Genomic DNA, 16,941 nt, shown 5'->3' with positions numbered 1-16,941 from the left:
TTAAAGGTCTGGAGGCCCTGGGACCAACAGAGGCGTGGAGAAACTAGTAATTATATTATGAATTAATTCGAATGTTTTAATTTCAATCAGTAAGCTATAATTTATTTACGTTTAAAACAGTAATTAGTAACATTATTATAATTTGACTATATCTAGATTTGTTAACTCGTCGGAATTTCTGTTGTGGGGCCCCTCTCATGTGGAGGCCTCAAGGCAGTTGCCCCAGTTGCCCTCCCCTAAATCCGGCCCGCTAGACGTACCTATATAGTTTATAAAAATATTTTGATGTTTTTAGTTGAAATATTGACGTAGGAAATTTACTGAAATTTTATTTCTTGATTCAAAACAACTACAGCACGTGTTTAACGTCGAAATAACAATAAAGACTTCGTTTATTTTGAACATAAACATTTCCGTAAGTAAATAAATATTAACTTCATAAAAAAATAATAAAATAGAATAAGTGTATATAAATTCACAAGGTTATCGACCTCGTTCAGCTAGAGCTTGTAAAGATCAAAGTGGTGACGTTCTCAGCGTGATTATCGTTGAACAATTTAATCGGTAATAAAACTGTTGTAGACATACCCTAATCTCACGAGTACGTCCGGGGTACACGGCCCACACAGAGCACATAATGCCTGTACTAAACTTTCGTGCCCTCGAATACACGACGGAAAAAGTTAATTGAAAAAACGGAATTGTACATTTTTGCATAGAAAATCTCAAAGGAGACCAATATTTTTACAGAAACTTTTAAATAAATAACATACTCTTTATTAGCTTTTTCAGAAAACAAAACTCTAACCGTATAATTGACCGCTGGTCATCATAATCAACCTGTATCAGTCCACTGCTGGACATAGGCCTCCCCCAAGGCCCACTTGTCATAAGATATCTAATTTAAAACATTTGCAATAGTGTAATCGTACAATTCCTGTACAATAACCTATGCTTAGTCAGTGCGATGTGCTTGACTTTTTTTTATTTTTATACGTAGGTGGACGGGCAAATGGAATACCTGATGCTAAGCGGTCACCACCGTCTATAGTCATCGATGCTGTAAAAAATATTAACCATTCAGTGCATTACACCAAGCTCGGACGTGATACAAGCAAGCTTGTGATTGTAGTTACACTGGCTCACTCACCTTTAAAACCGGAATATAACAATAATAAGTATTGCTGTGTGGCGGTAGAATATCTTAACAATGGGTGGTTTAACAGCCTACCCAGAGGAGTTTGCACTAAGCCCTACCAAGTGATTAATTTAATCAATTATATCAAATATCAATCTATCGTCTTTAAACACAAAATACTGATCCATAACAAAAAGAGGAATCACGTAAAACTTCACTCTATCCAAAGAATCGGGGCACATTGTTCTTTATGTTCTGGTCCAAGTTATAAAAGTTTCATTATAATTGGAAATTTGGTTTTAATCACAATTAGCTATTTAAGGTCTTATTTAGTTCAAATATAAGAATTATATATTGTGTATTTTAATATAAACAAATAAAAATTAAAAAAAAAACTACTATATAATTCATGATTGTATTCAAAACTAAACATTATTTAAGAAGCATTAGTCAATTGTTACTGGAATGCTATGGTAAGAATATTTTCTATTTTAACATTTCAGTATTAGCGAATAATGTCGCTTTTATCTTTCCGCTTATCGCTCATACTTTAAGCCCTAACCTTATTGTTTGACGTTCCTTTGATTTATAGCTGCAACCTCGCCTTTATTTCAGTTCTCTGAAAGTCATCACAATTCTTTACGATCGCCTCGATTTTGTTTGTATGTATCGTACGCGTAGGTTAATTTGGACGGTTACGAATCGAAGTATACATAATATAATATGTAAGAGCAAATTCGCATGTTGAGTTATTTTGTGGTTATTCGAACGAAGGCGCGGCCTTACGCGGCCCACAGTAGAGTGAACGGGCGGAAATCGTCACATAAGGAAAAGGCGTTATGCCCAGGCGATTTTTCCCTCTCCCTCTTTTTCTCTATCTCATCCTATTGTATACGGTTTTATATAATGTTGTTTAAACTTGGTTATTGTTATTGGTTCAATTAAAATGGGATTTTAATAAAAAAATATTTCTTGTCACTTCTGTCACACGTTATTCTCGAACATTGTTAATTTATTTAATTGTGTATGTTATTTAATAAATAAAATATACATCCTTATTTTTTCAAAAGTATTGCTATTTATTTTATTTATATGAAGCATGTAGGTTTTGAAAATATATGTCTTTTTGTGATTTCATTGAAGCATAGACTATAACTGGAGTTCTTCTGTAAACACTCAGTAGTGCAGTGCGTAAGAAAAATTCACTTTGCTAATGGACTACACTTACTCACGATTCAAAGAGCTTTTGTTAGCATTGAGATCTTGCTCACATTTAGGCCTTGGTCGTGAAGAGAACAAAATACTAGAAGGACTTATGTTGTTTTCTTCGGTTCGGTAAAGTGGATACACCACAACGGCTGTTTATTTCGACTGATCTTGATAATTTATATATAAAGAAGAATGAAAACTCCACGCTTTTTATTATCTATGTAAACATATATAGGTACTTAGGTATTTATTATTTAATAGATAGAACTAATTGTGTTTGTTGTCGCATGTAAATATAATATACAATTCTAAATTGAATGAGCTAAAGCTGTCATAATAAGATATATGTATGCATGTAATTAAAAATTTTAAAATCGGGTTGTATTTTAGTGGATCGCTTAATAGCCTAAACTTGAGAATCAATAAAAAATTTAATGTGCCATATTGCGGCAATCATGGAAATCTATTAAACCCACATTAAAAAGTTACGGTACCTATTAGATTACTGATATAGCTATACTTATTTTTATTTTCATAAAAAAGTAACGGCTAATGTCCACTGCTGGGCTAAGGCTCTCCACTTGACGACAAGATTATACCACCAGAGAATGAGATAAATTATACACTCGAACTAAACAGTTGTTCAGTCAATGGTACAATCATCGATCAAGACTTACAAAGTTTAATATTTCTTATAACTAAATGACAGTTCTGTACAAAGATCAATATTTCGTATCGCTGTATTCCGGCTCACAGAGTGAGTAAGCCGGTTACAGATACGGGACAAAACATGTAGATATAGATTTATAATTGCTAGTCAGCATTCTAAATAATAACAAAAAGTATTTAATAAAAGATGTAAGGTGTAGCAATATAATACATGAATAAAAATTATATACTTTATAATTATTAATGGATTTAATTTAGGATATTTAGATATATATTATCTTTAGGTACTTCTGTATCAATAAAAGTTTTCCTACCCCTTTTAACTCCTACAATTGTGAAAGAGATAGCGTTATTTAAATCCTCTCAAATTAAATTTAGAATTTATGCAGAATACAATGTTCAATCTAAATCCTTCGGATATATTTATTACACGTGTGTGCACTACAAACACAAAACCACATTAGCTCAGCGTTATGGAAAAGTTCTAAGTCTTATAGTTTCTGTCTATTAGGTTGCTATTAAGAGGAGGCTTTAGTGCTACAGTCGGAAATACACGCTCTGCTTTTTCGTGTAACTCATTACAGATTTACGAGACACAGATAAAGCGAGTTTTTATACTTTTATCGCGCCCAAAAAAAAAAGTATGCAGATAGACTTCTAGGTTATGGATAATGTTTAAGCAGCATACTCTGTGGTCACTGCGCTGGCGTGCTTTATCTATACAATCAGATGTCAATGTCAAGAATATCTTTATCAGTTTGGGAGATCGATGAAAGTTTTTCCTAAAATAAGTTAAGTTGCTAAGCTAATACTTATCTAAAAATAGATAGGATATATTCATGTTAAAGTTTGCTTGTTTGAAGATAATTCGATGTTCATTTTCGAAATAAAACACATCCAAATTTTAAATCTATCACAATAAAAGACGTTTTAATTAATGTTCAAAAATCTACTAAAACGAATATATATAAAACTTTAAACATAAGATCCAGCGCGTTTTGAATAAAGTTTTAGTATTTAGTATTGATTTATTCTACTCGGTGGTAGGGCTTTGTGCAAGCCCGTCTGGGTAGGTACCACCCACTCAGATTTTCTACCGCCAAACAGCAGTATTCAGTATTGTTGTGTTACGGTTTGAAGGGTGAGTGAGCCAGTGTAACTACAGGCACAAGGGACGTATCATCTTGGTTCCCAAGGTTGGTGGCGCATTGGTGATGTAAGGAATGGTTAACTTTTCTTACAACGCCATTGTCTATGGGCGGTGGTGACCGCTTACCATCAGGTAGCCCATTTGCTCGTACGCGTACCGATACCATAAAAAAAAAAATTTTTTTGAAAAAATACATGGCAAACAACCCCTGTCGATGGTTTGCTCGTCCTGTATAAATATGGTCGTTGGTTGACTTATCATGGAAGTCCATTTAGGTATGTATTATTTGACAAATAAGGTTTTAGTAGTTAAAGGCTTACAGTAGAGTGAACTGACAGAAATCATTACGTAAGGAAAAAACGTGAAGATTTCTCTCTGTGTCGTTCTCTTATACAGTATCATATAATACTATTTTATTTTATTTTAGTCATTGTGTAATTCACACGAGATTTTAATATCATTTAATTATTATTATGTTTTTTTTTATGTCATAGGTGGCAAACGAGCAGGAGGCTCACCTGATGGAAAGTGACTACCACCGCCCATGGACATCTGCAACACCGGGGGGCTTGCAGTTGCGTTGCCGGCCTTTCAGGAAAGAGTACGCTCTTTTCTTGAAGGTTCCCAAGTCGTATCGGTTCGGAAAAACCGTCGTCGAAAGCTATTAAATTATTCTCGAACGTTTTAATTCATTTAAATTCCCCTGTTATTTAATACATAATATACATATATCGAAAGCAACTCCATTTTTACCGTTCCACGACTGACGACACCTCTGGTTTTTTTATATACTTTTTCGTAACTCGCTACTAGATGGCGCTGCCGCAAAACTTTCCCGTTCAACCGATTGCCAAGACCGAAGCATATAAAAAGCGAGTGTCTAGTTATAGTCGAGGTTATAGAATAAAACGTGAAATACAAAGGTAAAAAATACAAATTACACCAAACAAGCTTATTTTAAGTTAAATATGAAAATATAAAAGTATTTATTTAAAAAATGAAACTCGAAAGGCTTATATCGAAATATCCAAAATCCGATTTAAACTGTATATCAGATTGAATAAATCACGTTAATAAAAATATTTTTCAATACGTCCAGTTTACGTCAAGTGTGAAATTACCAAGGATAGACATTGAAATTGATGAACGGGACTGACCTAGATATCATATTGGGTTGCGAGTGACCGAGATGGATGAGTGCATTACTGCATTATGATAAACCAATTTTAATAGGTCGTTTTTGGTCATGAATACATGTAAATATTATAATACGTATATAAACAGTACCTATTGCTTTTCTTGCTCATTCTTCTTGGTAAATTTCGAACTGACGGTAGTTCTACGTTTAATTGACTGTAATTTGAAGATTCAAAGTGCATTGAGATCGTGCGTTTGTCATTGTTTGTGGTATTAGATTTAGATGAAGATGTCAATCTGGGAGTTGCAAATATCCAATTCTAAATATTTCAGTGATAATGCATTTAAGATTACTTAAATGAACTTGTTATTGATTAGTATGAGTATTCGAGTAATTGATAAAACAAGGATAAAGCACGTCATGGTTTCAGTTACCAAGATCATAAATATCATTTTATTTCCTTCCGTATATGCCGTTTCAAGAGCCGTAATTCTGACGTCGGTGTTAATTGATTATCATTCACGATTGCGATCTTGATAAAATCTGTGCTTACAAATACCATTACCTGGTTGGATATAAGATCAAGTCTGACTGTAATTTAGTATTAAAGATGACTTTTCTAACAGCAATAAAGCCGTAATATTTTGTAAACATTTTTTGGCATTATGTCAAATTGAATTTTTATAAATAATGATATTTCTTACCTTGTCGGTTTCGTCAGACCAGCGTATAATGCTGTATCTCTGGTACCCCTCCGATGCGTCGCCGCTGCCGCCGGCGCATCACACAAACCAACCTCACAGAAACACACCCCACGGTCCAACTCTTAATTATTTCAATTCCTAAGACACCTACGCTTAATGGCAGTGTTAACTATACAGCAAAACACATTTTGATAAATAAATTTAAGGCAAGTCCATTACAAATAAAGCACCCAAATGTCCTCCTAGGGAGTCCGATAGACTGTTAGGCGAATTAGGAATACGATTGGCTGGTTCTTGTCCGTCCCTGTAGCGCTATTACCTATATTCGAGATGTTCATGTGTTTTAATACGCGGCGAAGCACGCGCTCTGCACTCGCTCTGATCCATATAAGGCGTTTAAATGGTTAGGTTTGATCGTCGGTCACTTCTACATGAACCGCGGCGTGTTAATCTGAAACAATAGAAGAGAATCTTTTATATAAAAGGCTTCATAGTCTGTGCGCTAGTTAGATACAACTATTGGATATATTGTAAAGTGGAAGATACGGATTTAAATATGGTTAAGTAAATGGAAATTATCAATTGCGCTTTTTCGTTTTATATGTAAAGGATTGCAAATGTCACTTTATGATAAGAGGCCACCTCCCAGCATTGTCAAAAATGATGACCCGACCGATGTTGATCACGGCGACCATTTTCAATGGAGAAAAACAAACTGCGCAAGAGATATTGCACACAAGGGTATATTCTATGTTCCCAGTATTCAGACAGACAGGCAGATAACGAAGTGATCCCATAAGGGTTCCTTGTTTCCTTTAGAGGTTAACCCTAAAAACTACCTGAATTTCTATATCTATATAAATATCTAAACGTTAGTAGTTTCGGCATTTATGGATTTAATAAGAATGCAGCTGAAAGTACATAGAAGATTATTTGATATAGTTATTCATTGCAAACAACCGAGTAAGTTACTTGTAATAGCAAGACTGTTGTTGTTCCATGGTCTTCATAATTTTTTATGGTAATTTAATGGAATGGCTAAACTATACGAGGATTTCTGGTAAAGTATGTGGTTTTTATAATATCTATGAGAATAAGAGTTAAGATGGCCAAGTGGTTAGAACGCGTGCATCTTACAGATGATTGAAGCAGCGTGGTGGAGTCGGCTTCCAACCATCTCCTGATAAGTGGGAGGAGGCCAACCCAGCCCAGCAGTGGGGCATATACAGGCTGTTGCCATAGCAGCCTAAAGGGCTGTTATATTAAATATTATTATTTACAGTAGGCTTATTCGAAACCAGTAGTTCCCAAACTTATTTTTCTCGTGGACCGCCTATTGGCATGTGTCCATAACCACAGTTTGAAAGAAACACTAAAATATGAACTAAATTTAAATTTGTTTAATATTGGTGCTTTTTCTATCCTCAGTAACCCTACGAGTATTTCAGCAATTAAAATCTATGAATTTGTTAGTGATTCTCTTAAACTGATGAAGAAAAAAAAATTACATTTTTGCTCTTTACTATCAAAAGCAGATAAATTTTCGTGGACCCCCATTAACATCTTATGGACCCCCATTTTTTATTCACGCCTACGCAGACCCACAGCAAGTCTCCTGTGGACCCCTGGGGGTCCACCTTGGGACCACTTTGGGAAACACTGTGCTAAACTATAGAGGGTAAAAGGTTTCAATAGTAATTTGTATTTCATTTTATTGCAGTCCACTTTTTAGTATATAATAAATTTTCATGGTAATTTCATTAAAATTACTATCAATCAATAAGTCAACAAATATTTCATTCAAATAGGCTTCTATAAGCACTTTAGATATTAATTTAATGTTCACTTCGCGATATAAATTATATCGAAAAGGTTAGTAATTCAGTAGGTACTATTTTGCGAGGGCTATATTAAACAGGTGTGTTTATTATATATAGCTAGTTATCGCCCGCAGCTTCGCTCGAACATGGCATGAAAATATAATTATATAATATTGAATTTACGAGCAATTTATTTTCGATGTCGGTATTCGTTAAAGATCCACTTGCTAACTATACTAAGCCATCCCTGTGGCGCTATTATGTTTATAGCATAGTAACTGTGGTTATCAAATATTTGTTGCAGTCAATAAATCAGTATTATGCTACTGCATAGGTCCATGATACTGATTTATATAACTGTAATAGCACCTCTGATGCTGTATGACCCTATAAGTTACACTAATGTACATTGTATGTGTATGTCAAAAATGTATTTTAATTTTTTTTTTTCTAAAAATCGAACGCGTTCACATAATATCACAAGCAATGCAGGCTTTTTGGCAGTAAGGCTACGCAAATACACAACTTCGAGTAATGAAGTGAACGACCTGGAAGGAACAGAGATTTAAATATTTCGTTTGTGTGTATAAGTTAGTGTTTGACCCATCTGGTCGTACATATTTCCTTAGGTATACATAGAATACATGATAACAAAATCCTTTATAGAATTCAGTCTTATCTACACTACGTGATTTTTGCGAGGCGTTTGTGTGTTATGTGTCATTTTTCCACTCATCGTGGCGTCAAAGCGAAAAGATACCAGAGTACAGCACACCTTGGGAATGAAATGATCGCATCCAGGCTGTTTCAAATAGCTAAAATATAATAATTATTGTACATATAACAAAAAATATATCCCGCTGAGTTTCTTTCGCCGGTTCTTCTCAGGTCAGAGGTGTTAATTTCCGAACCGGTGGTAGATTTTTGACTATCAATAAGCAAGTGTAAACACTTCTATATTGAATAAAGATTTTTGACTTTGACTTTGACTATAGTTGGGATACAACACGATATAGTCGAGCTAAGTCTAAGACGAAATCCTTATACGTTATACAGGTAAACCTTGTTCATTGAATGTCGGAGGTTCGGAAAGAATCAGAAAAAAATCTGCGTAAAAAATTTACTATATTTTTATATTCCGAATATATTAATAAAACCGAGCAAGATTTTTGTTTTATTTCGAAAATGTTAATAAATATCAAGTAATAAATCGTTACTTTTATAAGATCAAAATATTTTTTTATTCAAGTAAATTCATAGCAAATTCACTTTTGAAACGTTATATGCTTCAGTGTTGAATTAAATGTGAATCTACCCCCGATTCGAAAAGTAGATTCTACCGAGGAGACACGGCGAGAAACTCAATAGTTGTTCTCTTCCACCACTTTAATTACTGAGTATGTCATTAAAGAACAATTAAATCTATCTATATCCTGCTTCGAACTTAACAAACACTAAGTCTATACTTTTTTATATTTAACATAATCTTGTATTGAATCTATGTACACTAGTAAATATTAGCTTACAAACGTATTTTCATTTCTATTAATTTAAATAAATAACAGTGATTCAAGGTATTTTGGAATAAGAACCCTATTACAATACCTGTAGAATCGTTCATTTATTTAAGTACCTGTCTAATAAGAAACAAACAGAAATATATTAAAGTTTTTGCCGACTAGTAAGGACAACAGATTATAATTTTATATGTGCATGTGTGCGATCGTATGTAATTATCTGTGTTGATGTGATAAACAGAATTCAACGAGCGAAGCCGCTGGTTCAGATACTATTGCAAATACGAGATTGCAACTTTGCTCATCAATCTTGCACGCACCACTTAACAACGCTGAATTAGCATAATTAAGAAAATTGCTTAATTTGGCTTATCGTATATTACGATAATATTTTTAGTACCTATATTCATGGATAAAATAATTAAAAGAATTTATCATAGTTTAAATTGGATGTGCATCCAAAACTATACTGAACCTTTACACTTTAATAAAATTGCATATATACTGTACATATGCAATTTTATATAATAATAGATCTATTCCCTTCCGAAGGCGCCTTTCACGCGAAATTAATTATTTTGTAATAAATATAATTTAATTTGTTTTGCCGACATTACTCTAAATCGTCTCACGCACACTAAGACGTATTTTAAGAACGAGCGTCATACACTCTTACAAATGTGCGACGATAATATTTTTACGTGAAGGGCCTCGCCTTTTTAAATTAATAGATCTATATTGGTAATCCCAAATTAATATCATTTTAAAAATATTGTGCTATAAAACTTATATTAAAAAAAAAATTATTCTAAATTTGAATTTCAAAATGAAGAAAACATTGTTATTGAGGGTAGGTGTAAATAAAAACTCACTAACAAGTTGAGTTGATAAACGAGTAACTTTAAATAACAGCAAAACATTGTTGATATAACATTTGTGCTGCCTTACTTTAAGTAACTAAGTATATTACTTTAACTTTATTTACAGGTGCAGTTGAATGAAATTTTATAATGTACCTCCTCGTAGAGGTGAAATGGCGCAGTGTCGCTTTCTATACACGTCAATTGTAACCAACTAACTGGAGTTCAATCCCGGGCTAGATCGTTTTCAATATTTTTTGATGTTACAAATTGGATTATATTTCTTAATATATAATATGAAGTAACATTTGAAAGTGTTATTACGTAAATACTAAATACATATTTATATTTTAAAAAAATGATATGACGTGGAAAATATAATTTATTTTTATAGAAATAAAATAATTGAAAACCCAAATAAAAATTACCCGAATAAATATATACTTCGTATAATTTTAACTAACTTTAAAAAAATATTCCATTCTAAGTCTAAGTAATTTTAAATTGTAATTGATAAACTTAACTAAAAGTTTACAGTGGTTAATTAACTCACAGTTCTAAATCACGCTATTAGAGTTTTTAAGTCATTTTACAACTTAACTAATATTTTGCATTGCTTTAGCGGGTGGTCCATTTCTACGCAGTAAGCCAGTACATCGAGGGGCTGGTCCGAGTCCTCGACGCCTTGTAACTGCCAACACTATCTCTTACTATATGTGTTCGTAACCATCCAAATTTAAAAAAAAAACCTGGCACTTGACCGTTTAGAGATGCTCTCAACACCACTGATGTAGAAACCATGATCACTTTTTTAAAGATTATTTTTTTTTAATTATCTCTTTTTTTTTTTAATTAATTGTTACACAAGCATTTGCATGTTCTGCTTAAGTAATTTGCATTTAAAAGTTTGATTTAGTTATCTGAGTTGACATTAAAATTATAATTAATGAATATTATTCTTAAATTTAACGATTATAAAAAAAAAACAATCTGTAATATAATTGTTTATTGGAAGTCATTATAATACGGTCATTTAAATTACGACCTTATTTTATGAGCCGGAAGTTATTATTTCAAACGTCGCCGATGGATCGTAAAATGCTGATTATTTACACAATAATAATGAATACACATATCCAGTAAGTGATTGAGTTATATTGCTCGTTGTGAGGCGCCAGGGATATAGACATTGCAAAAAAATCAATGATTTGTTTTTTTTTTTATTTGAAGTGTTCGAAGGTAAGTGCAAATCCGAGTTTTTGTCTGGGACGAGGAAAAACGAGGAAAACAGCGTAATCCAAGATGGCAGTGTTAACTACGTTTTTGCAAATATCTCTTAAAGTGTGCATCGTGTGAAAAAAAATATAGCAACGTTTGTAGAAAATTAAATTATCCCGTTCATTTAAAACTGTTTTCATTCTCAGCTGTAGTTGTAGTTTTTTTAAGGTGAGCCCCGTGAATAATTCAACTTGCGAGTTTCGTTATGCATTACGATAAAACAAAGAAGAAAATGTTAATCATCCATTTAATATTAAAAAGTTAGAGAAAGATAAATAAACTAAAATGTCCAAAAAATATGTTGATTACCAGGACTTCATTATAAAATAAATCTTTTGATCTGCGGTACCTAATAACATGACGTACTAAATAGTATCATCGATACGACTCCCCGTACTAATATTATACTAAGCCGGAATACTAATCAAATTCATAAATATAGATATAGAAAAACGTATATTTCTTTGTTTGTCTCAAACGAGTTCGTTTTCGCAAAAAATAAACAAAAGAAGTAACCAGATTCAGTTGCAGAGTCCGATTTAAAAGTCTTTTATTTAAAGGATTTTACTGTTACTTTACTTGCATGAATATAAAAATATATGTATATAAAATGTTTACAAAAACTCCCTGTTTTTGGCGGGCTTGAACCCAGAATCTTGAGATTTGCGGCCGACAAACGAAACAGTCAAATCTCGTTATTATAGTTCCGCGGTAAACGTTAGACTATGAACGCCGAAAGGTCAAGCAAACTCGAATTACATTTGAATGAATTTGAGCAGATTTCGCTATAGAATGCACAGAGGTTTCTTGCATACTGAGGGAGTTTAATATATAATTCCTTATTCAAAGCCTTGTTTCTATGATAAAAGATACAGCTTAAGACAATAATACCTGAACTAACAACTTCAATACCTTCAAACAGTAAATTAAATAAATGTTAATAATATTTAATAACAAAAATCCGATTTAAAATGTCACTTAAATAGTTTTTAACTTTTTAATTTTGAATGTTTTGTACGATTTTAAATGTTTCTTAAAATTATGATTGTTTTATATTAAGCGATTGTAAATGTTTTTTTAAGGTTTTGTTCGTTTTATATTAAAAAAAATCTTTTGGTTTTTTTCTTACATTGCTTATCCAAAGTTCGATTGTTAATTTATTCGGGTCAAATTTTGCATACTGATGAGTCTATGGAGTTAAAATTTTGAAACATGTTCGTTTATTTCCAGAGATAATAATCCATTTTTATGGTAAGCATGACCTGATTGGCCAGATGTAGGAATATTTCAGAGATAGCATAGACAAAATAAATATAAACAAAAAACGATTTTAAAAGTGATTTTATTAAATTGTTTTATAATTATTTTTAGTATTGTTTTTATTAAATGACGATTTGAAGTTAAACATTTAGTTGCAATAATTCATCACATTTATATATAGATATAGAAGTCAAGTTAAGATAAAGCTAGAAATAAAAATAAATATTCCGTCATTCGAGTGCAACAACTTATTCCTCGGCGTGTCTGTCGAGTGACTTGGTCTGACGTCACCGGGACCACGCCTACGAGCCAAGTTACGATCAAATCTCTCCGTAATATTATAAAATCTAAGAAAATGTTCATGATCATTATAAAATTGCTTTTGTACATATTCTATTGTGTGTAGTATTTGAACTATTATATAAGAACGAATATTGTATTAAATAGCGGTGTAAAAAAATGTCGAGTAAATTACTTTGTGGTACGGCTACCGACCACTCTTCAAATATTCTACCGCGAAACAGTAATACTTAGTATTGTTATGTTCCGGTTTGCGTGAGTGAGCCAGTGAAACTACAGGAACAAGATTTTAGCTCCCAAGCGTAATGGCGTATTCGCGATGTAGGAATGAATAATATTTCTAAGAGCGGCAATGTAGGGGCGTTTATGTTCACTTACCATCAGGTAGTCCCTTTGGTGCCTACCTATAATACATTTAAAAAGGCCTGGATAGTAAAATGTGGCATTTTGCGCAAATATTCGGATAAATAATAAAATAAAGGTGTGCTCACACATGGTACATGCGATAAAATAATTATAAAAAAAAAATAGTTTGTGTATTTGTTGTGATGTATTTTAGTTCCATGTTTGTAATCGCAACGACTCTTCAAATATTACCAATCTTAAATGTCTGGGTTCACCTACCCTACTATTTGTATAAAATGTAAATAAATAATAAAAGCATTCGCTTGGAGTGTTTGGTGTTAGTCCAAGTAACTGAAACGTCAGGTAAATGCTTTAGATCAAGTTTTGAATATAATTTATGCAGGAACCAAGGCGAGCATATCACTCACTCACCGGGTGAGCCATGTTACCTAATTTCCAAAATTAAAGTAAACAAAAGTATCGAGAAAAAAAATGTAAGAAAACACGCATCTGTCGGATGATATTGTGTCACATTGACATTTACAACCCGCACTAGAACAGCACATAGATATATGCTCTAAACTTTCTCCTGAAGAGGTGAGTAGGCCACGGCCCAGTAGTGATACTCACTAGCTAGTATTTAGCTAGTGAAAAATAAAACTTTTACAAGTATGGGAAATATTACACAGGAGGTCGAGAGGTGTGTTCTGACGTCACTAAGGCACCTCACTCGCGCCAAGTGTTGCAAGCACCGTCATAATTACGAGGTTAATTAAAAAAATACAGCGTAAGTATAAACCGCGGTAAGTGGTGTTTATTGTCTTGCACGACTGGTTACGTAAAAAAATTAAAACATATGTGTATAATATAAAAGAGAACTTAAAATCTAAAAGATTTTTGACGGTTAATATCTTTTTTCTTGCTTTCCTGCGACCAGCGGGATTGATTTCATGAGAACGGACGGAAGTGTGAAACGCGAAGCCGGGTGAGCTGTTTGGTTTGACCAATCAGCGCGCGCGCCAAAGCTTTGGCCGTCAGATGGTACCAACCCATTTATAAGGGGATATAACGGGAATGTTGCTTAATATCAATGTGAGACGCCACTGGTTACATCATATGCGGCTTCTGTAAGATTCATTTTTATTTTTGTTTCATTAATCCTAGATGCGTCTGTGCTACGCGGAGTTCAGAGAAATGCATCGATTCGAGTCGGAATTATTTTTATTGCCCTTCGTACGTCAATATTTGTCTTTATTATATATTATACTTTTCTATGTTTTCTATAAGCAGGCCTATGATAAAAATACATCCGGACTGTATAATTGTTTTTTTTTTTCAAAAGAATTTGCAATGCCCCAAGTCAATTTAGGAATTACTAATAGTCCTTCTTTCCTACTTACTTCCTTTTAAGTTTATCACTTGTGTTATCAGTGAGGACCTAAAAGTTTTTACGTTGCTAGGCGGTCCTAAAGCACTAGTCCTAAAACTCGAAGTCCAAGCACAGAGGAACCACGCTTCAGTCCCATTAATCAATTAAAATCCTCAATAAGCGAATTGTTGGATGTAAATTATTGCGGTACCTTACCTATAAAATTTCATTCATTTGTCATTACGAGTCATATCACGCCCTACGCAGGGTTACTTTAACGTTATTGAGGTGTCTTACTAAGCGGCTGGTTGCTCTGTAATATTTTATATATGTACTAGCCACCTGTACCGGCTTCGCTCTGGTAAAATGGTCTATGGTTATGTCGTTTTACATATAACTGTATCGGTTTACGTGGCGCGCGTCAGTAATGAGCCGAGATGGCCCAGTGGTTAGTACGCGTACATCTTAACTGATGATTGGGGGTTCAAAGGTAATCACCGCTGATTTTTAATGTGCTTAATTTTGTTTATAATCTCGGGCTCGGCGGTGAAAAAAAGACAGTAAGGAAACCTGTGTCTAATTTCATCGAAATTCTGTAACATGGGAATTCGCCAATCCGCATTAGAACAGCGTGGTCGATATGTTCCTAACCTTCTCCTCAAAGGGAGACTAGGCCTTAGCCCAGCTACGGGAAATTTATAAGCTGTTCATGTGTGTGTGTATGTCAGTTAAGCTCCCAATAAAGTCCACATGTATTTTTCCGCCATCTTTAATATAATTATCGTCATATTTACACAATATTTTATTGAATTATGCACTTAAACCTTCCTCACAGAAAAGCCTAACCATTGGTGAAAATGGTATGAAAATCCAACCGAGGTTATGGAGGTTATCACATGCAGAAAGATAGACAGACGGGGTGGGGGGAATTTGTTTCATTATATGAAGTGATTACATATTTTTATGTCTCTCTTATAATTTATTCGGGCTTAAATCTGCTATATTTATGTAACTTTAAAAGCTATATATGTGCAGCCACTAAATATGGTACTACGTTGCCTACACATTCGAGCAGGTAGTATTAACTTGGAAATTTATGTAGCTCCGTAACCGTAACCGAAACCGATATAATTTATTATAATTTCGTTTTTGCAAATCATACTTAAAGAGAATAGCTAGGTTTTATTATGTAATTATACCTAATACTAAATAATAGCTTACAAATTAATGTCTTGTAATTTATCTTTCACAATTTTTAATTAATTAATATCCGTAACCAATAATATTAAAATATCCGAAATAATTTCGTATCCGTATCCGTACCCAGATTCGAAATGACATATCAATGACATAACATCCCTGGCTGTAAACTTCCACTAAAATGAAAGATTCAAAATCTAAATCTATATTAATAATTTATATTATAAAGAGGTAAAATTTTATTATTTGTATGTAGGGGGTAATCTCGGGAACTAACGATTTTCACTAATTATGTGGCTACATTATTCCTGAGTGCAAAAGGATACTCCAGTATCGAATAAATAGAAGCCGAGCATACCGCAGTACAGATACCCGGCTCCAGTCACATATAAATCGAATACTCTAAAAAAATAATAGATTTTATTAAATATAACTTCATGCACCACACAAATACACAAAATAACTTTATATTTCATATGATGAATATTTCCATTTGCAAAATATTCAGTCTTATGAAAAATCCCTATTGTAAAATATTTCACTAATCAACCCTGGTCTAATAGGTCTTTGATAAAAACTTTGTCTCAGCGCCAGCGAGGCGGCAGTTCGGCCTTGACCCTACCCCCCACCCTCCAACAATGACCTATCCATGATCCTTGACTTAAATCTTAAGCTAACCATAATGGCGTCACCGTTTATTTACTTTCTTTTATAACGTTTTGTTTAAAGTTTTATCTCGATTAGTATACAAATAATTTCACAGCTAGGTCATTTAACATTGAGTTTATATTACATATATAAACTTTATTAGTAATTGGTATTTTAATATATCACTAGAACTTGAGCAACGTATTGGAGTTTAAATGTACCATAAACGTGCCTTAAAGTATCATATCGTCATCCATTAGACGATATATTTTGCTGTCAGTTCTCGTATCTTTGATTGATGAATATTCAGATTAATAATTAAATATAGGTACTTGT

At 33.2% G+C, this 16,941-nt stretch overlaps 1 protein-coding gene across 3 annotated transcripts in view; it reads right to left on the bottom strand.

The window, feature by feature from the left end:
- Positions 1-16,941, bottom strand: part of Pmca (plasma membrane calcium ATPase) — a 172,159-nt gene that overhangs the window by 115,508 nt on the left and 39,710 nt on the right. For all 3 annotated transcript variants that reach the window (XM_064219169.1, XM_064219170.1, XM_064219171.1), the window contains exon 2: positions 6,009-6,459. The gene's annotated coding sequence lies outside the window, so the exon portion shown is untranslated. The remainder of the gene's footprint in view (positions 1-6,008; positions 6,460-16,941) is intronic.

This window comes from Vanessa tameamea, chromosome 26 (assembly GCF_037043105.1).
Source record: "Vanessa tameamea isolate UH-Manoa-2023 chromosome 26, ilVanTame1 primary haplotype, whole genome shotgun sequence".
Taxonomy (NCBI): Eukaryota; Metazoa; Arthropoda; class Insecta; order Lepidoptera; family Nymphalidae; genus Vanessa; species Vanessa tameamea.
Note: the sequence above shows the minus strand (reverse complement) of the source record. Positions and strands in the feature narration are given on the sequence as shown.